This window comes from Lycium barbarum, chromosome 10 (assembly GCF_019175385.1).
Source record: "Lycium barbarum isolate Lr01 chromosome 10, ASM1917538v2, whole genome shotgun sequence".
Taxonomy (NCBI): Eukaryota; Viridiplantae; Streptophyta; class Magnoliopsida; order Solanales; family Solanaceae; genus Lycium; species Lycium barbarum.
Window position 1 is genome coordinate 110,857,447 of NC_083346.1, and position 21,828 is coordinate 110,879,274.

The 21,828-nt window shown below is 33.9% G+C and overlaps 1 long non-coding RNA gene and 3 other non-coding genes across 4 annotated transcripts; 1 reads left to right on the forward strand and 3 right to left on the reverse strand.

Moving 5' to 3' along the window:
* Positions 1-892: 892 nt before the first annotated feature.
* Positions 893-4,336, reverse strand: LOC132614522 (uncharacterized). The gene is made up of 2 exons (XR_009572331.1): positions 3,938-4,336; positions 893-1,728 (listed from the first exon to the last, which is right to left on the reverse strand). It is a non-coding gene; the product is annotated as an uncharacterized LOC132614522 (long non-coding RNA).
* Positions 1,114-1,276, reverse strand: LOC132616264 (U1 spliceosomal RNA). The gene has a single exon (XR_009573062.1). It is a non-coding gene; the product is annotated as a U1 spliceosomal RNA (small nuclear RNA).
* A 3,895-nt stretch (positions 4,337-8,231) lies between the features above and the next one.
* Positions 8,232-8,392, reverse strand: LOC132616263 (U1 spliceosomal RNA). The gene has a single exon (XR_009573061.1). It is a non-coding gene; the product is annotated as a U1 spliceosomal RNA (small nuclear RNA).
* Positions 8,393-9,236: 844 nt separating this feature from the next.
* LOC132616239 (small nucleolar RNA U3) lies at positions 9,237-9,453 on the forward strand. The gene has a single exon (XR_009573056.1). It is a non-coding gene; the product is annotated as a small nucleolar RNA U3 (small nucleolar RNA).
* Positions 9,454-21,828: the final 12,375 nt, after the last annotated feature.

Here is a 21,828-nt window from a genome sequence, read left to right on the forward strand (position 1 = left end):
TTTTATACATAAAAATATTTATTTGTAATGTAATTTATAAATATTTCTTAAATTTTTTCGTACTTTTATTTATTTATTATCATATTATTCAAGCTTGAACTTAGAATTTTGAATGTCAATAAATTTTATATCCTATGGATGTTAATAAGTCAAATAAAGTCCAAACCAAAACCAACTCAACACTAATGCTAACAAAAGAAATTCAATTTACCACTAAGAATGATAATAATGTTGGATATATATTCTTTAATTTTGCATAACTGGTCTACAGAGTGAAAATACATAACTTAAGTTTTTTTTCTTTGTTATGTAATTTGTACTTATTAGCTGTACTTATTTTAGCATGACTTAGTATTTTTAGATTATGGTCATTTTCTTTATGATTTATTAATTAGCAATATTTATATTAACCGATTTTATTATCTTTTGTTGATATTTTAATACAATGTCATCACTCTTCTCACATTTTGTGTTATTTTCTTAAGAAAATCCTTAATTATAGTTGTATCTTACTAGGACTAAAGAAATATTTGAAGTAAAAGTATATATGTTTTGCATCAAGACTATTCCGGAAAAAAAAACCCGAAAACCCGAGAAACCGAATAACCCGAGAAAACCCGAGGTTGAAAAACCCGAATTTTATTGGTTTGGTGTATAAATTTAAAAACCCGACGCAATTGGTTTGGTTTGGTGTTTAAAAAATCTGAATCAACCCGGTTCATGTACACCCCTACCCACTAGTGCTGATCTACAAATTGAAAGCACTATCGACAAGCCTTTACGCGATGAACTATGTAGCTATTAAAACATTAATAATCCATTTGCTCGTACATAAGTACGACTTAATCTCAAATTAACAGGATGAAACAAATGAACTTTACTTCACGCAACATATTATTGGAATTTCCATTAAAATACAACGTCAGAATAAACAAGTGGACCAATTTCTCAATGGACTGAAAAAAGTTTAGACTTGAATTGGGTAGGGGCCGCGCGAACGCAGGCCCCCGCTGCCACGCAACATATTATTGGAATTTCCATTAAAATACAACGTCAGAATAAACAAGTGGACCAATTTCTCAATGGACTGAAAAAAGTTTAGACTTGAATTGGGTAGGGGCTGCGCGAACGCAGGCCCCCGCTGCCACAAATTATAACGTAGGCTCGACCACTTGGGCCGACCTTAAGCGGGCACCCCTCCTACGTGTGCAATGGAGGTCACCAACCTAGGCCATGGGCCTTATTGATCACCCATTGACCCCGTCCAGGTAAGTATGTTATTCTGTGTGCCCAGCCCATATTTTATGCTAGTTCTTTTGCTTCACTTCTCTTCCCTCCTGGTGATGTGGGAGAATCAGTTAAAATGACATTGTTCTTTCTTTAGATTTCTGTTTGGAAATAGAGAAAAGAAATCAATGGAGCATATATTTGATTCTCTTTTAATATACAGGATAACTATGAAGTAAACACTAGTGTTGCAACACAAAAATCAGAAGAACAATAATATATAAATTGATCTTGAAAATTCAAGTGTCATGCTGTAGATACATAGTACCGCAGCCAGCAACGTGACCTTCTGCAGATCTTTCTATTCTTATTGCATCCAAATCCAGAGTGTTTGACAGCAAAATTAGCAAGCAGATGAACAATGAGGATTCACATGGTATTGCAGACACCTCTCTGCTTAACTTACTGAATGGTGTTGGTGAAAACACACCACTAAGTTTTCTGAGTAATCAACAACATATAAAACAAGTTAAACAAAGCAGCAGCAAGATGGCACCTGTTGATGATAATCGTAATTAAGGTTCATTTAAAGAGGCATAATCATTAAGAGTTTCATGTGATTCCAACATATGATAGTTCTGTGAACCACATGATACTAATATTATATTTAATGGAGTCCTCATTCTCATCTACTCAATAACATGGCCAGATGATGTATAAACAAGGATGAACATAAAGCTGTAGAGTAAGACATTGAATTCTGAACGGAGGAATAATTTGCAGCATCATAAGGATACATCATATATGGAAAATATGTATCTTACTCGTCTTTCCCATTAAGGACGGAAGCATACAAAATCGCAAACAGGAGTTATCGTTCAGACCAAACAACATTAAGTCCAGCAAACAACAGCGGAGCTGACAAAGGCTGACGGTTCTGTTAGGCATTGGTGATAGTATAATGATTTCAAACACCGTAGAACAGAAGCTCATATTCAGAATCCATCAAGAAGCATCAAAATCAAGTTAAAAACTGCAGCTATCTGAAGAACAATTGAAATAAATTTATCCCTGTGCGTTAGCTAAAAATCAGAAATGAATTGTCATAGTTTACGCAAACATACATCCAAATGCTCCAAATAAACATCTTTATGAACTGCAGACATGATCAAAACTATTGAAAGGGCCTCTGCACATCTGCTAATTAAAGGAATACTGTTGTTCTTCACTATCCATAAGATCAATAAAGAAGACCCCAGTGTATTAGTGAAGCTGGTTTGTATTTTCAGGACAAATTATTTGCTCAATTCAAACATTTGAATACAAGGCGTTGACATATGGTTGTATCAGATTCTTAGTCATATCTAGGCATAGTTTGGTAGTGCAATAAAATTGAAATGAAATCACTTATCTTAGTTTTTGGGTAATGTAGTCAAAATAATTTAGCTTTATGAACTTGTCATTCAAAAATAATTTATTAGAAGCTCCCCTTTGTCTTAAAAGTTAGGTGCCAAAATTTTGATCTCTGCTTATTTCAATTGTACCCTTTAGCATTACAATTACAATTACATTTTTTTCGATACGCAATCTTTTAGCTTAAAGGAGACTGAGACCTTGCTTACTAGAAAAGCTTCTGTCATTTTTTAGCTGTTCATCCATTTTCTTCAGCTCATCATTTAGGTGAAAGAACATTAGGAGAAAAAAATGCATATCAAAAACACATAGACAAAAACTTTCTAGCTTTCAAAACTAACTCTTCCAACTTCACACAGATACATAGGAATTATTTCCGGCATTTCATTTAATGGCTGTGTTGCAATTTAGACAACCCATTTGACACCAATTATGTGTATGGTATGGAGGAAAATAACTTTGCTAACGGAAGTAGGGAAAACAAGTTTCATAAGTGGCATTCTAAGTTCATTGTCTCCTACATCCACCTAACACCCCCAAACCCACCGCTTGACCATCCCACCCCCGCCACCCCGAACCCAGTGGCGGATTCAGGATTTTCACTGAGGAGTTCGAAAAATAAAACTGTAGTGTCTGGAATTTGAACTTAGAATCTCAAGGTGAAATTTGAACCTCCTAAACTATTGAAACAACCACTTCTCTTATGTTTAAGGTATTCAAAATCTATATATGTACATAAAAAAAATAAGAAAATACCTTATATATAGGGATATATAGGGTGTAAATTTTTTGCCGAGCCCTGGTCCCCACCCCGATAGTGTTTTGCTAGAGAAAAATATAAATGTTCTTGGGATAATATTCTTTTGATTACTTACCAAACACTAGAAAATAAAACACTAAAAAATAAGTAAGAAACCACTTAGAGCCTGTTTGGATTGACTTATTTTGAGTGTTTTTAAACACTTTTGTTGAGTGTTTTTAAACACTTTTGTAGTGTTTGGATAAAATAAAAACAAACACTTATTTTTAAGCCAAAATGTCAAAATATAAGTCAAAAGTAGTAAGCCATCCAAACAGACTCTTATTTTCCAATAAAACATTTTGTAGGAAAATAATTTCCATCCCCGAAATTTCTTCTCTTTCCTATCATGGGAAACTTCTCAAATTTTCCGATATGCAATAATCCCATATGAATTTCTCACATCAACGGTCAGCTTATCATTTCAAATTAGTAGAACATACGAAGGAACACTAACCAAGCAAAACTTCTCCCTTTATTCTTGTCATAAAATTGTACCTGTAGTTGCTCCTTGTCCCACATCGGCAGAACACTTTACTGGAAATTGCTACTGTATCCTTGAGTTCTAAGGAGACAGGAAACTAAGTCTGGTTGTTGACACATGGCCTTTGCCAATTTCACAATAAATGAATGCTTCCATGGCTGCTATATTCACCATTTAATAATGAACTTTTTGGGACAACAAGAATATGTCTAAAGTAAAGCAATCTACTTTACCTAATTGTGATTTGCGAATCGGACATTGAACCTTAACGAAAAGTATCTTTGTTAACTTATAAAAAATAGTACTAAATATTCTTCCCTCCTCTTTAATTTAGGTGATATAATTGCTTTGGTTTGTGTCCAAAAATAATACTCCTAAAAGGTAATAAAAGAATCGTACTTCATCGTTTTTGTTTTCAATTATTCAAATAATGATGTTTTTAAATATTTTTTTAAATTAAAAAATAATTTACTTTTAAACTTCTTAATTTATCTTAAAAGATGATTTATAATTACATAAATATTTATGATATATTTTAGACCATGAATTTAAATAACTATTTTTTTTTCTTATAAATTGGGATGGGGAGTAGATTATTGTAAAAATAGGAATTTCAAATCTTTCTCCTTTTGGTTCTCTTTTCAATTTCAAAATGCTTTACCATATTTTTTTCATTAAGAATTCCAAAAAATTAGAGAGTACCTTCGAGTTCCACATCATTAAAAAGTAGTTGGATATTGTATGATTTTCCAACTTGAGTGACGTGTTGAGTGAATAAATTATTTCACTGATACAGAAAAAAGTACTTTGTAATTTGTTTACCTATTTCTAATAGTTCAATGACTGTTTTAAGCAATGACTCATCTCATGTCTTTCCCCAAAACAATGTAGTATTAAAATGGCAAATGTAAGCTATTTTCAAGTTTAGAAGGAATAGAACAAATTATTATCTTGCATTGAATGTCAGGAGAGCACGGCGGTAACACTCTAGACTTAAAACTCTTGAATCTCTAATCATGTGTAATTGCACACTCAAAATCCACTGTTGCCAACAAGAAATGGGAAACTTCTTAGACTCACGTCTTTAATCAATAGTTCCAATTTTGCTGCTAAGTTGAAGCTCAATCTGATTTAAGATAGTGGCTTTAACTAAAAGATGAAGATGAAGATGAAGAGAAGAGCAAGTATCAACTCCAGCCAAAAATGAAGCCCCACATACATTATAAGGAGAAACTACAAACATAACCAGTTTAGAAGCCTACAGAGCAAACCATTTCTCCGGATTATACATATGTAGATAGTACTTTGCTAAGCTGAACTTTTGTGTCTTATTCATATGCTTAGTTCGGACTCTATCAAAATGCCGCCAGATGTGTGTTGAATCCTCCAAAATTAGTGCATTTTTTAGGATTCGACATGGGTGTGGTAGCATTTTTGGAGAGTCCGAGCAACACAGTTCACATATCAAACCCAAAGTCATCCATAAATTACTTTTGGAAACTTTAGGTGGCAATGGAATGCAATGGGACCAGATTTCAAACATCTTTGGATGAACTTTTTGTGAGCTCTCTGATAAGGTAAAAGTTTGATTCAATAAAATTGGGCTGAAATAAACTTCAAAGAGGACATGTTGTAATACTAAAATGAAAACATAGATATCAAGTTCAAAGAGGACAAGTTGTAATACTAAAACGAAAACATAGATATCAAGGAAACAATGCCTTCAATCTCTTGTAAGACCACTTGAATGGTATCACAAAATAAGGAATAGTTTTGCATCACCTAAAACGTAAGAACACTGCTCTATATAAATTGATCTTGAAATTTTTGTGTGTCATGCTATAGATGCATAGCACAAAAGCCAGCAACACGACTTCCTTCAGATCTTTCTATTCTTATTACATCCAAATCAACAGTGTTTGACAGCAACAATCACCCAGTAAAGATAACAACAAAGGTTCCTCAAACAATCTAAGTCATCAGCTAATAAGAGACATCTATATCATCTTTCTCTTCTTTTTCGTTCCATATATAATCCTTAATACATGTGCTCAGCTTTTATATTTACCAAGGTACAACAGAAACTCATGTACGCAATAAAACCAGATTCTCATTAGTTCTCCAACTTCCTCTATAAGTTCGTTATCTTATGACCAAATTAAACTAAACAGAATCCTCCACCTCGATATCCCAATTACACTGATGATTAACCTCTCAACACGGTTTCATGTTCCAGAAGTCAACGTTCTCTCTGGCATAGATGACAAAAATTTAGTCACCAGTAACATGGCAATCTCCAAAAAAGAAAAGGAGAGCAGAAGCAGGGGGATAAAAGGACTACTAAAAGTAGAGCATTGAAGAGACATAAATCAGATTTGAGTTAAAGGGTTATGGAAAAGTGAGGTGAAAATTAAGATAAAATCCATTTCAAGGCCACTTTTGATAGGAAATAGAAACGCCCCTCTACTCAATCTACTACTACAACAACAACAACATATTCAATCTACTGAATATGGAAAATGACGATGATGATGATGATAACTGTAAGGTTCATCAAAACAAGCGTAACCATTAAGAGTTTTTGTGACTTTAATGAATTTTGCGTCAGGCACAATTGCATGGCCAGAAGACGCGATCCAATGATGAATCATAAAAGATGTAGGACACTGCTGAAAGAGAGAACTATTTTTCAGCTTCATAGGGATACAGGGAAATGGGTGTCTTACTATTCTTTCCCAATAAGGATGGAAGCATACAAAATCATAGACAGGAGTTATTGTTGAGACCAGAACAACATTTAGTCCTGTAAACAGCAGAAGAGCTGCCATAGACCAAGTTTTGTGAGGCATAGGTGAGATGGTATAATGACTTCAAATCCTGTAAAATGCAAGCTCATATTCAGATCAATCATGGAATTATAAACAAGAAGCATCAAACTCAAGTTCAAAAACTGCAACTATCTGAAGAACACTTGAAATGAATTAAACTTGATGCCTTAGCTCTAAATCACACAATACAAACAACTGCATCTTACAAACGCTTTCTCATTGTTTAAGCAAACATACATCCAAATGGTCCAACCAAACTATCTCCTTGAACTGCACACATAATTGAAACTTTTGAAGAAGCGTCTCCACTTCTGATAAAGGAATACTACTCTTAATTCTTTGCTATCCATAATCATAAACAAGGAAATCCAATATAATAGTGTGGAAAATTGATATTCTTAGGAAAAGTGTTTGCTCTAAGTGAGGCTAAATTTTTTTTCCCTCTCCCTCAAGATAAGCGAGCATTCAAACATTTGAATACACGTCTTTGACTTGTGGTAATGTTACATATCCAGGCAGCGCTTGGGGATTACAAAACATTTGGGAAGAAATTACTTTCTATAAACACTTTTTGGGTTATATTGTAGTACTTCTATTTTCTTGAGGTTTTCGCTCATAAACAATATCTTCCTAAGCCTTAAAGAGGATTTGGAGATGAGATTTAGGTGCATAATTTTGAGCTCTTAGATTGTTTCAACTTTATCCTATTACCAAATAACAGTTTAAACCTCTATTTATTAGTTTTCTAACTTAATACTAACTTCATGGATAAAAACAGTTATCCGATACTTGACTAAGCTCATTCTAGCAAAAATAAGTGGTGTAATCAGTGCATGAAAGCTTCTACAAATGCCTACACAACACTATCATCTAATGTGAGACCATATATGTATGTAACATTCTAAATATCTCACTCAAATTCAATTCAAGGAGGCACAGAGTAAAGCTTCTTCCATTTTTTGCTGTGTGTGGCCACGGGTGCGAGAATCAAGAACCCAATTTCATAAACCAGCTGGTCAAATTTACATTTTGCAGACCAAGAAAAAGGTAAACACAGGAATAATAGTTATCACGCTAACTTAATCTTAAACCAAAACCCAGCCAGGGTTTAGATTTTAGGGATACTTCAAAATAAAATGATATCACAAAATAAAATCGGCTTTAATTAAAAGAATTTTGGTAACTGAGACAAGAAGGGGACTCACAAGTTAGCTTTCGATTCCGTTAATAAAATGCCGGAAATTGAAATGTAAAATTGTCCCAAGTCAATCAAAACCTAAAACTAGCCAGGCCATCTTAATCGGACACAAAATCTGAAATTGTATCGAAATCCAAAAATATTTTTCACAAACACTTTAAATTAACAGGATACCTAAATTAAACACAAAAATGCAAGTCAGTAGCTGATTTCTGATATAGAAATAGAACAATTAGTTGCACCAATTTCTTGATGGGCCAGAAAATTTTGGGTTAGAATTGGGTAGGGACCGCGCGAACGCAGGCCCCCGCTGCCACAAATTATGACGTAGGCTCAACCACTTGGGCCGACCTTAGGCGGGCACCCCTCCATAGTGCAATAGAGGTCACCAACCTAGGCCATGGGCCTTATTGATCGCTCATTGACCCCGTCCAGGTAAGTATGTTACTCTGTGTGCCCAGCCCATATTTTATACTAGTTCTTTTGCTTCACTTCTCTTCCCTCCTGGTGATGCGGGAAAATCAGTCAAAATGACGTTGCTCTTACGCTAAACTAAAGAGCAGCAAAATGGCTCCTGTTGATGATAATTGTAAGTTTCATTTAAAGAGGCATAAACATTAAGAGTTTCATGTGATTAGAGTTTCATGTGATTTTCAACATTAAGAGTTCTATGAACTACATGATACAAAACTTTCACATAATAAGTGACATATTTATATTAAGGCAGTGGTCATTGGTGCCTCCTCTGCGTCAAAATCCTGGGTCCGCCTCTTTTTGCACACCCTTAAGAACATACTAATTCCTAGAAAAAAATAGATAATTTGACTAAACTACAGGTATTGGATTTGGTCACTTAGCATTTAATAAGGGCAAATCTAAAAAAAATTAGATTAATTCTTTCTTGATTTGGTAAGTGGACATTCTCTTTGGAAAAAAAAAAAAAAAGGCTAAGTGGACACTGTTTTTGAATTTGAGAGAGTAATATTCTGTAATTAAGAAACCACTTGTTTTCAATAAAATATTTTGTAGGAAAATAATTTCCACACCCCAAATTTCTTCTCTTTCCCTTCTTTGGGAACTTCTCAAATCTTCCGATAGTCAAGAATTTCTTAAATCAACGGTCAGCTTTCATTTCAAATTATTAGCATGCGAAGGAATACTAACCAAGCAAAACTTCTCCCTTTTTCCTTGTCATAAAAATTGTACTTGTAGTTGCTCCTTGTCCCACATCGGCAGAACACTATGCTGGAAATTGCTACTTAAGCAAGAGTCGTGAGAAGAAATGTCACGACCTTACTTGAACAGGATCTGTTCTATAGGCTCGTACCACTGTATCCTTGAGTTCTAAGGAGACAGGAAACTAAGTCTGGTTGATGACACGTGGCCATTTGACCAGAGCGTGATTAACAGCACCCATGGCCTTTCGGGTTCATGGCCGCCGTAGATGATCGTTCTCAGCTCCGTGAACGGGGTTTGGGATGGTCTAATGGCTGTCTGACAGATTCAAACTTTTTGTTGCAATTTTTTTTTTTTTTTTAACTGCTTTCTGCTCTCCATATCTGTTAATTGAAGCTGGGCTAAAGCCCTCCTGCAAAATCGGACATAGAACCTTAACGAAAAGTATCTTTTTTAACTTTAAAAAAAAAGGAGTACTTAATATTCTTCCCTACTCTTTAATTTGGGTGATGTTGTTTCTGTTGGTTTGTATATGCTTTTGTTTTTAATTATTGAAAGAATGATATTTTTAAATATCTTTTTATTTTTAAAAATAATTTACGTCTAACTTCTATTTTATCTTAAAAGATGAATCACACAAATATTTATATACTAGCCATATATGTCTGTGCGATGCACGAGCCGAACATGTTTATTCACTTTAATTAGCTAGTCTTTAAGATTTGTATTTTGTAAATAAATTTTAAAAATTTCTCATTGTCATGACAATGAAAGTTGTTCGTCGATGTGAAAAATAAAATTAGTATGAAGGTGAGGGAAAATTAATATTTTGATTCTACATTTTTTCTTTTAAATTGTTTAATATGTTATATGTATACCGACAAGTTAATATCTATCTCAATTAATTAACTATTCAGATCCAAACATAAGAACCATTGTGTTGTATATGTTGAATATTTTAAAAGCAAAACTAATAAAATATTTTTATTAAATTAAAAAAAATTAGTTACATTATAAATTTTTTATATTAACAATTATATATAAAATGAATTGTTATAGAGAAATCAAAATTAGAAAGATATATATCGTAAATCACCAAATTTTAATTCCGAAATGAAAATATGAAATAATACATTTTTATAAATGTAAAGAAACAATAATCAGAAAATACAAAGAAGAGTAAGCCACATTACTATACTCGACTTTTCACATTCTTTAAGAATTAATAAATAGAGTACTCCCTTCGTCCCATATTACTTGTCTACATTACTAAAAATATATGTCTATTTTTCTATTCTATATGCACTTCAATTTTAATTCTCCGACACATTTATTTTCTACGTGTACTTTTACTTGTTCACTTTTCACTTTTCACGTTCTTGCTGAATATTTATTCTCTTCTCATGTATAGACGTATGCAGTTCAATTTTAATTCTCCTACACAAAATTTCCTCTGTGCACTTTTACTTGTTCACTTTTGACTTTTCACATTCTTTAAGAATTAAAAAGGAAAATGGGGATAAAAGTAATTTTTCATGTTAACATATCCAGACAACGAAATTTTTCTTCTTCTTATTTTACCTTTCACATTAATTACTGATTTTACTTCATTTATTAATTCTTAAAGAACATAATAAAAGGGAGAAGAGAGGCAATACATTGATTTAGTTTAAACACTCAGCGTGTGATATGTGTTTACCTATTGCTCTTATCATCCTAACTAATCCTAATTAAGGGATGCTCGTATTTTCTAGAAAAGTACATCCTCTAAGGGGTCACATGAGTAAATATTTATCTGCATATTTACACTAAATTAACTCAATATATTAATTAAATAATTTAATACGCTGAAAATATGTACTATATTAATTAATACTTTCTTTATTCAATTTATGTGATACAGTTTGAATTTTGAGAGTCAAGCAAGAATTTTTTTGACCGCTATCTATTTGTTTTTTTTTAATTTTCAATTATTATAATTTATATTATATTATTTATGTTTATATATATATATATATATATATATATATATATATATATATATATATATATATATATATTACTTTTCATAAAATTTAGAAATTGCGTATCTGAATTCATAGTCCATTCAAGAATTATATGTATTTGTTTAATTGATGTTAAGTGTACAATTTATTGTCCACATGGAATTAAAAGTAATTGATTGAAGTGTACAATTTATATAGCTCTTGATACAAGAATTCATTACGTGTACAATTTGAAAAGCTTGTGGTACAAGCATTTTATGCTATTTTCGTCCACTCACCACACTTATATATAATAGATAGAAAAAAAGAAAAATATAGAATAGAAAAATAGACATATATTTTTAGTAATGTAGCCAAGTAATATGGGACGAAGGGAGTACTTCATTTATTAATTCTTAAAGAATATGAAAAGTCGAGTATAGTAATGTGGCCAAGTAATAAAGGACGAATGGAGTACTTCATTTATTAATTCTTAAAGAACGCGAAAAGTCAAGTAAATTGACCAAGTAATATGGGACGGAGGGAGTACTTCATTTATTAATTCTTAAAGACCGTGAAAAGCCTAAATTAAATAAGTAAAAGTGCATAGAGAAAATAATATGTGTCGAAAAATTAAAATTGAAGTGCATACATGTATACATGAGAAGAAAATAAATATTCAGCAAGAACGTGAAAAGTCAAAAGTGAACAAGTAAAAGTGCACGGAGGAAATAAATGTGTGTCGAAGAATTAAAATTGAAGTGCATACGTCTATACATGAGAAGAGAATAACTATTCAATACTATAACATATGTCTATGTGGGATTTATTAATTCCTAAAGAACATGAAAAGTCAAAAGTGAACAAGTAAATATGCACAAGGAAATAAATAAGTGCATACATTTATACATAAAAAGAAAATAAATATTAAGTATTATGACATATGTCTATGTGGGATAAAAAAAGTAGTTGGTTAAAGAGTACAAGTTATATAGCTTTTAGTATAAGAATTCATTAAGTGTACAATTTTTAAGCGGTTGGCCGTGAAAAGTCAAAAGTGAACAAGTAAATGTGCACGAGGAAATAACTGGGTGCATACATGTACACATAAAAAGAAAATAAATATTAAGTACTATGACATATGTTTATGTGGGATAAAAAAAGTAGTTGGTTAAAGAGTACAAGTTATATAACTTTTAGTATAAGAATTCATTAAGTGTACAATTTTTGAAGCGGTTGGTACAAGGAGGGACAGCAGTGTTCGTCCCTCCACCGCTCTTATATATAATAGAAATATTTTAGACCATGAATTTCGAGAAGCATTTCTTCTTTTCTAATGTCGTGCCTAATTAAATGCATCACATAAATTGGCTTACCGAGGACATGACCTTAGATATGAGGGTATGAAGGATCCAGATTAGGTTAGAAAACTAGTAGATAGTCTCGTTTATCCTTTCATATTAGTAGTCGCATTATCGCGCTATAATTTCTTATGCTTTGATTTATGATACTATATGTTATTTCTTGTACTTTGATTATCTTATTTTATCTGTGATAGCTACAGTCTCTTTGCAAACTGCTTCATCATGGCTCAGTCGCTTTCGTTATTTTCATTTTCATATCGCTTTGAATTTCTTGGCCTTATCTGACCTCTTTTTATGCTTTCTATTGAGCCGAGGGTCTTTCGGAAACAGTCGTCCTACCTTGATAGGAGTAAGGTCTGCGTACGCTCTACCCTCCCCAAACCCACGTTGTAAAATTTCACTGGGTTGTATAAATTGGGATGGGGTGTAGAATATTGTAAAAATAGGAATCTCATCTCTCTTTCTCCTTTTGGTTCTCTTTTCAATTTCATAATGCTTTAAGATTTTTTCATACTGCTTCAAGATTTTTTCATACTGACTTCCAAAAAATAGAGTACCTTCGAGTTCCACGTCATTAAAAAGTAGTTGGATATATCCCTATTCGATTTGAGTGGCGTTTTGAGTGAAATAACAAAAGATAAGTGGTTTTTCTATACAAGAAAAAGTACTTTGTAGTCTGTTCACCTATTTCTAATTATTCAATGACTGTTTTAAGCAATAAACTCAGTGTTCTCATGTCTTTCTAGAAGGAATAGAATAAAGGGAAAATGGTCAAATATACCCCTCTATTTTAGTTTGTTGGCTAACTTTGTCCTCCGTTAGCCAAAGTAGTCAAATATACACCTCCCATTACAAGTTGGGGCCAAATATACTCCTACCGTTAGCAAAGTTTCAAAAACACCCCTCATTTATAATATATTCCCACATAAGCAAGTTTAGTCATTAGAAGTTGGTGACATGGACACCACATATGACACTTAACCTATTCTATATGGTGCCTACATGACATTTTTTTTTTTAAAAAACAATCTAGAAAATTGATTTTTTTTTAAAACAAATCTTGAAGAAAATGACTTTTATTAAAAATCTGAAACTTTTTTGTTTTAATAAAACCCCCTTTTTTTTAAATGTATTCTCGAAAATTGAATATTTTAGTAAAAAAATCTGGATTTTTTTTTTAAATTTGGAAAACTGTAATTTTTTTTTTTTAAAGTGTCCTATTTTTTTTTTTAAATCTGGATTCATTTTAGAAAATATGAAAAACTGATTTTTAAAAAAATAAAAAAAATTCAATTTTCTAGAATTTTCTTTTTTAAGAAGAGGGTTTTATAAAATGAAAAAAATTTAGATTTTTAATAAAAGTCATTTTTAACAGATGTGTTTTTTAGAAAAATCAATTTTCCAGGTTGATTTTAAAAAATTTGCCACGTAGACACTACATAAAATAAGTTAAATGTCATGTGGTGTCCATGTCACTCAATTCTAATAACTAGACTTGTTTATGTGAAAATATGTTAGAAATGAAAGGTATTGTGGAACTTCGCGAAGGGTATAGTTGGCCCCAACTTATAAATAACTGAAGGAGTATATTTGATTATTTTGGCTAACGGATGACAAAGTTAGCGGATACACTAAAGTAGAAGAGCATATTTGACCCTTTTCCCTAGAATAAATTATTATCATGCAACTTATGTGAATGTCTTAATCAGGAGAGCTTGGTGGTTAACACTCTAGACTTAAAACTCTTGAATCTCTAATCATGTGTAATTGGACACTCAAAATCCACTGTTGCAAACAAACTTCTTAGGTTCACCTCTTTAATCAATAGTTCAAATTTTACTGCTAAGTTGAAGCTCATTCTAATTTAAGATAGTGGTCCTCTAATAAGGTAAAATTTTTATTCAGAAAATTCTGTCCTGCTGAAAAAGATGAAATTGAGCTGAAATAAACTTCAAAGAGGACAAGTTGTAATACTAACACGAAAACAGAGATATCAAAGAAGCAAGGCCTTCAATCCTTGTAAGACCACTTGAATGGTATCACAAAATAAGGAATAGTTCTGCATCACATAAAACACGAACACTGCTCTACATGAATTGATCTTGAAATTTTTGTGTGTCATGCTATAGATGCATAGTACAAAAGCCAGCAACGCGAACTCCTTCAGATCTTTCTATTCTTATTACATCCAAATCAATAGTGTTTGACAGCAACAATCACCAAGTAAAGATAACAACAAAGGTTACTCAAGCAATCTAAGTTATCAGCCAATAAGAGACATCTACATCATCTTTGTCTTCATTTTCGTTCCATGTATAATGCTTAATACATGTGCTCAGCTTTTATATCTACCAAGGAAACAGCAGAAACTCGTGTACGCAATAAAACCAGATGCTCATTAGTTCTCCAACTTCCCCAACTTCCTCTGTAAGTCCGTTTTCTTATGACCAAATTAAACTAAACAAAATCCTCAAACTCGATATCCCAATTACACTGATGATTAACCTCTCAACACGGTTTCATGTTCCTGACGTCGACGTTCTCTCTGGCATAGATGACAAAAAGATAGTCACCAGTAACATGGCAATCTCCAAAAAAGAAAAGCAGAACAAAAGCAGGGGCATAAAAGGACTACTGAAAGTAGAGCATTGAAGAGACATAAATCAGATTTGAGTTACAGGGTTATGGAAAAGTTAGGTGAAAATTAAGATAAAATCCATTTCAAGGCCACTTTTGGTAGGAAATAGAAACGACCCTCTACTCAATCTACTACAACAACAACATATTCAATCTACTGAATACGGAAAATGACGATGATGATAACTGTAAGGTTCATCGAAACAAGAGTAACCATCAAGAGTTTTTGTGACTTTAATGAATTTTGCGTCGGGCACAATAGCATGGCCAGAAGACGCGATCCAATGATGAAAGGTAAAAGATATAAGACACAGCTGAAAGGCAGAACTATTTTTCACCTTCATAGGGATAAAGGCAAAATAAGTGTCTTATTCTTCTTTCCCAATAAGACAGGAGTTATTGTTCTGTAACGACCCATTTGGTCGTTTAGCACTTTTAGGCCTAATATTCCTAAAACACCCTCTTCATGGTCTAATTTTGGTGTTTATAACTTGCGATAACGGGTGATTCGGTTATTTAATTGACGAGTAAATTTTAGAATCTATGTATTTAATGTGTGTGAATAGTTTATTCATAGAAATAATATTTGCACACAAATAAGGTGTCAGTGGGTAAATATGGTATTTGACGGAGTGGATAATTGGTTATATGTTTCATTTTAACGGGAGATTAATTACCTATAAGTAGCTTATGGTAAATGATTAAGTGTAGATGTAATTAAATAAATGTGGGAATAAAGTATAGATGTAGTAGTGTGGTCACTTAACAAACGAACTATTTCAGATTTGTTAGATAGCAATTAGTGGATGAACAAAGTGCGTCATGGACAGATGGTATCATAAGGGACATGATTTCATTTACTTAAGTTAGTGGTGGCACCTTTTGAGATAAATAGTAATAAATAAACCAAGAGGGCAACGTGCAAAGGACTTATCAATTGAATTAAGTAAAAGACCTGATGACTCAAAAAACACATAAGGTGCAATAATTACACATAGCAAGTGGGGGCAACTAATCTTGAATCTCACCACTTAAGATTGTGGCATCACGTGGGAATGGTCCAAAATATATATATATATATATATATATGGAATAAGACCACTTTTAATAGACTCATGTCCATGGAAATGCTCCATGTGTATTGATGTGTCAATCGCCGTTAATAGCCATATATATGTCTTATGCTACTAAATCAATGAATAGGTACTACAAAAAGGACTTTTGGTCATATATGTTATATTTGGCCAACACGTGTTTTATAAAAAGATGATGATTAAGGGACAAGTGCTTAGATATCCACTACCACTGTTATTTGAAAAAAGGGGAGTAGCAACATTTAAATAAAGGTGGGCAAACCATTTCATTTCCACAGAATTCCAAGATCCACAACTTTGGAGACTCTTCTAGAAAGTAATAATTATAAAGTGGCACCCATAATTCACTATGGTTAGGAAACCTACTTATTAAAGTCATAATAATATATATGTTTTAATGGAAAGGAGGGGCAGCAACATACAACCCCACTAGCTATTGTACATTTCTAATTTTTGGAGGGGCATTAACGTGCTTCCATTTACATAGCAAGAACACAACTTTGAGTTTCTATATTAGCAACATGGTCTGCAAATCTAAGGGTGCTTCACGTGTGAAAGGAGGCAGCAATATAAGGAAATTGAATTAAGGAAGAAGAAACGGTGTAATTGGTGCAAGTGATTATAGGATCTGTCCTAATTAAATTACGACTTTGTCCGTTCGGAAGCACTTCAGAAGGAAAAAGCTTTGGCGTGCAAGTTCGTGACACCTATTCGGCATTGAGGTAGGTTACGGCTTACTTTATGTCTAAACTCCGGTTAGCAAAACGTATGTAGATAGTACTGGTTGACGGGAAAAGCATGATAGGTCTTCAGGCATGGTGCGGAGGTGAATTCCATTTAGGTTAGTATTGTCAGTTGTTATATGGGCTTGTCGCCATTATTGTGATATTGTTATGTAGGCTTGTCACCATGGTTGTGATTTCATGTACTTGATATAATTCCCTCTCTCTTGTTATCTCACTGGTCATATGGAAGAGGAAGGTTATTACTGAGAAATTGAATATTGAATTGCACTTCCTAGTATAAATCTATGGAACCTATGACTGCGGTGATCATTGAGGTTGATTTCATGCGAGGCATGCATCCCATATTCTATGTGCTATTTGATGTAATTATCACCTAGTTGTATCTTTATCACCTACTAGCTCACTCACCTTATGAAAGGGAAGGGTAATATTGATTATTGAGCCATGGACAATAATATGACTTGTACTTGTTTATTGCATATTGGTGATATAGTTGAGACTGATATTATGCATGACATGCTTCCATATTACTTTTATGTTGTCCTAATGATGAGGAGAGTGATTGAGAGACTCCGGGGTCTTTGTCGGAGATTGAGAGTGACAGAGAGACTCCGAGGTCTTTGCCGGAGATTGAGAGTAATTGATAGCCTCCGAGGTTTCTGCCGGATAGCACGAGTGGTACATGGACATCGCAGGTCCCCCATGGGTCATGACTATGAGGCATTGCCATAGCATGTGTGTACGAGAATGGAGCGTGAGACTACTGCATTGCATAACATTTACATAACACGACATTGCATTGCATAGTACTCTATTTGAATTGCTATTCATGTCATTGCATGACACATTCTCTGATTGATTTTTGACTTGTGAATTATTGAGTTGTTGTTTGTAAGTATTTATTTTAGAGGCTTGATGGACTCGAGGTTTAGAGATTTCCCCCTAGGCTTATAACCTGAGATATTGAAATCCCTTGTGACTATCGTTACTGCAAGACTTTCATATGTGCTAGTGTTGTGACTGTGTTTGATTACTTATCTGCTTACTTGTTAGTTGCTTCTTGTCTATATGCGTGAACTAACCATTGTCGGCCTATGATACCTACGAGCCTTGTGTTGTGCTCATACTACTCTTGCTACAGTCCTTGTGGAGTGTAGAGTTATTTTCAGGTGATGTTCGGAGTCTCACGACCGTTTCGAGGCATTCGTCAAGGGCGTTTGGGTGAGCTATTTGAGATATTGCAACCCAGAGTCTCTCCTTAGATTTCTTTTGTTCTCTATCCTTAAACAGAAGTCGTATCCAGTTTGAGTCTGTTATCTACTTCAAATGGTAAACTTCTTAGAAGCTCTTGTATGAGTCTAGATCAGGTTTTGGGAATTTCTTATAATAAATTTATTCCGCATGTTGTATTTAATTAAGGTAGTTACCTAAAGGGTTCGCCCACCAGGGAGGGTTAGTGTGGGTGCCCACATGATCCATGATTTGGGTCTTGACAAGTTGGTATCAGAGCTTAGGTTACCCGGTCTATAAGTACAAGAACAATGTCTAGTAGAGTCTTACTTATGGGTATGTTACGCGCCACACTTATAATTGGGAGGCTATAGGACATCTAGGAAACTTCAGATTCTTTCATTATTTCGTGCTACTTCATTCAAATTGGTATCTAGTTGATCCCAATTGGTATCTGAACTTCTCTGTTTTACCTTCTCCCGGATGATGGGAGCTCGTCCTTAAATTCTTGCGCGAACGGCTGTTTACGACATGTTGTGATACGGTACGAGCCGTGTTGTCCTAATTTAGATGCGTGACTAAGTTCGATTTCTAGCTATGACTTGAGGGTTCAGCTGTGTGGAGTCGTGATTAGGCTCGTTATTGTGAGGTTGGTTGAAGAGATGAGAGAGATGATTCATAGGGTCATAGGACCTCCATATTTATAGTATTGGGTTTTCTTGAAAGGGGGCAAGAGTGCATTTATGGCTTAATAAGAGCGATTTGTTCATGATATGATCGGTTTTGGGAAGCGTATAGCAAAGTAAGAGTTCTTATGGTATTTTGGTAAGAGTGTTATTGTGATGATGTGACAAAGGCGTAAAAAAAAAAAGGTACCAGCAAACAAAAGAAAGGGGTCTCACCTTGTTTTCTCAATTCAACAACATTTTCTTTTGGAATTTTAAGAAGTGCTCGGTTCTTGCTTAAATATAGAAGGTGAAAAGGAGCAAAAATTGTTCTTGGCAAGCTCAAGTAATTGATAAGTTCATTAATTAAGGTATGATGTTCTCCCCTCAAGTTGTAACATGAAATAGTAGTATAAGCAACGTTAGTATGTTTCCAACTGGAAGTTGCGGGACTACGATCGGAAATCATAAACTAGTTATTAGGTGTTGCTATATTGTGTTGATTGGGACTGTTTTGTGTGTACCAAAAGGGTCTATGGATTATGGAAATGAGTATATGAAGTGTATTAAAAATAATTGTTATTAAAGTGAATTGAGATAAGAAATTAATTTTGGCATTAGTTATGATTAACATGGATAAGTACCAATGGTGGGCTGCCAATCGGCCTTAGTTGAGAAAATTGGTGGCACTAAGTGGTAAAAGGGATTTAATAAGTCATATACACATCTTAGTGCATAATGACACGTAGAAGTAAGGATATAATTAAAGAGGTATTTGGACATATTAGTGGACATCATTGTCCCCATGGCATTATTAGGACTAGTATATTATTTGGTGACTAATTTTAATATTAAGTGGTAGTAATGGGCTATTTGGAGCATGTTATTAAAAGGATTATTTTGCAAAGGCATCCCAAATGGTGGAACCCACAATCCACTAAGAGAGGATGATTTACATATCTACTTAAAGTGGGGAATTTATTTAGTAAGTGCGGTGGGGGACAAGGTGGCACAGCCCCCAACAAAGGAACACATGACTAATATTATTTGAGCATCTGTTGGTGTATATCTTTTGAGATAATTGTAGTAAATTTTTGAATAATGGGTGGACCCCATAGCCCATTAACAAGAGACATACATATGTTAAGAGGTGGCATCTTTAGTGCAGATTAGATATTCAAGTAATTAAAGGGGGAGGTGGACCCTACTGTCTAGGACGTGGATTACTAGCTATCACTCCTTTAGTACTAACTTTTTTTTATATTACTTCACTTTATATTCCAGCAAAATTGTTGAAAATGACTAAGCATGAAATTGGGTAAGTGTCTTTTAAGATAGGGATTATTTTTAAGTGGACCCACAGTCCACTACATACTACAAAACTCTTATCTTACTTTGGTGGACGTGTGAGTATCTGGAGAAGTGATGATAGGTACAACATTAAGTTATTTTATCTATTAAAAAAAAAAAAATTGAAGCTTTTATTGAGTCGACAAGGGACACCTACAACAGGATATCTCGGGTTAAATTTATCTAGACTCTATAGATGTGAATTAATATCATTATCTTGGTCATATGGAAGAAAGGAAGTGGGAAAGATTTTCAAACCATGTGAGACTTAATACCATTATTGAGCAAGAAGAAGGATAGACGAGTCCGTGTATCAAGGAGGATCATATCAAGAAAGTGATTCACTTATATCTTTTGAAAGGATGTTCCTGAGGAATTAAGGGAGTATTGCGACCAAAAGTCATTACTAAGAAGGAAACTCGTTTTCAACTATCCAAAAGGAATGTTATTAATAGATGTCAAGTGGAGAATGACATTAGGCTAAGTAAAGGGAGGCACAACATGATAGACGAGTTCGAGTACAATTGATTTGTTCTGAAACCACCATATCTCATTCATTATAAAATCATATTGAGTGATTCAAAAGCCTAACTTGAGTGAAATTTCATAAGGAATCCGTTGGAAGCATCAAAAGCGAGTTTTGGGATCAGTTGGCATGAGAAACGAGGCAGAACAGCTGGGAATTTTTGTTATTAATGTTGCTTTGGAGTTTCTCATAATATTGAAAGCTTGGACCTAGGAGAATTCAAAGGCGTTCTCCAAGTACCTTCAATGGAGTAAGGTCTAAACCATAATATAAGTATTTCCCCTTGATTCAATCCCTTAGTTTAAACTTAAATCCAGAATTAATAAAGTAGGAAATTGGGGTTTATCCATGAAAAGTGGGTTTGTGGATTCCGTTGAGTTAAAGTATGATTTAATTAATGGGTTACGTTAGTACTTGGTAATGATTTAAGGTACTATGGTCGCAAGAGGTTATAGGGTGATCTGATGGTGTCCTACGGACTTGGCTCCGTGGAGTATTCAGTGGTATGCTTCCTGCATTGTGATTTGGAGGTGTAAGTAAGACTTAGAATTAGCAAGGTCAGTTATGAGTGGATCAGTTTGTGGGGATCGCTTAAGGTTGCTCTGCTAAAGCAAGGAGTCTTTCCTGGCAAGAGTAAGTTGTGGTTTCGGGTTGGTCTTCATGTGTTCCTAAGAAATCGTGGTACGAAAAAAATTTAAGAAGGGTGAAAGAAGGGTTAGTGGAATCAGAATACTTTACCAGTTCAGAGTGGGCAAGGTTTGTGTCTTAGTCTAAGGTTGGTGTGGTTCTAAGGAAAATTAGTGTGGTCACTTAACAAACGAACTATTTCAGATTTGTTAGATAACAATTAGTGAATGAACAAAGTGCATCATGGACAGATGGTATCATAAGGGACATGATTTCATTTACTTAAGTTAGTGGTGGCACCTTTTGAGATAAATAGTAATAAATAAACCAAGAAGGCAACGTGCAAAGGACTTATCAATTGAATTAAGTAAAAGGCCTGATGACTCAAAAAGCACATAAGGTGCAATAATTACACATAGCAAGTGGGGGCAACTAATCTTGAATCTCACCACTTAAGATTGTAGCATCACGTGGGAATG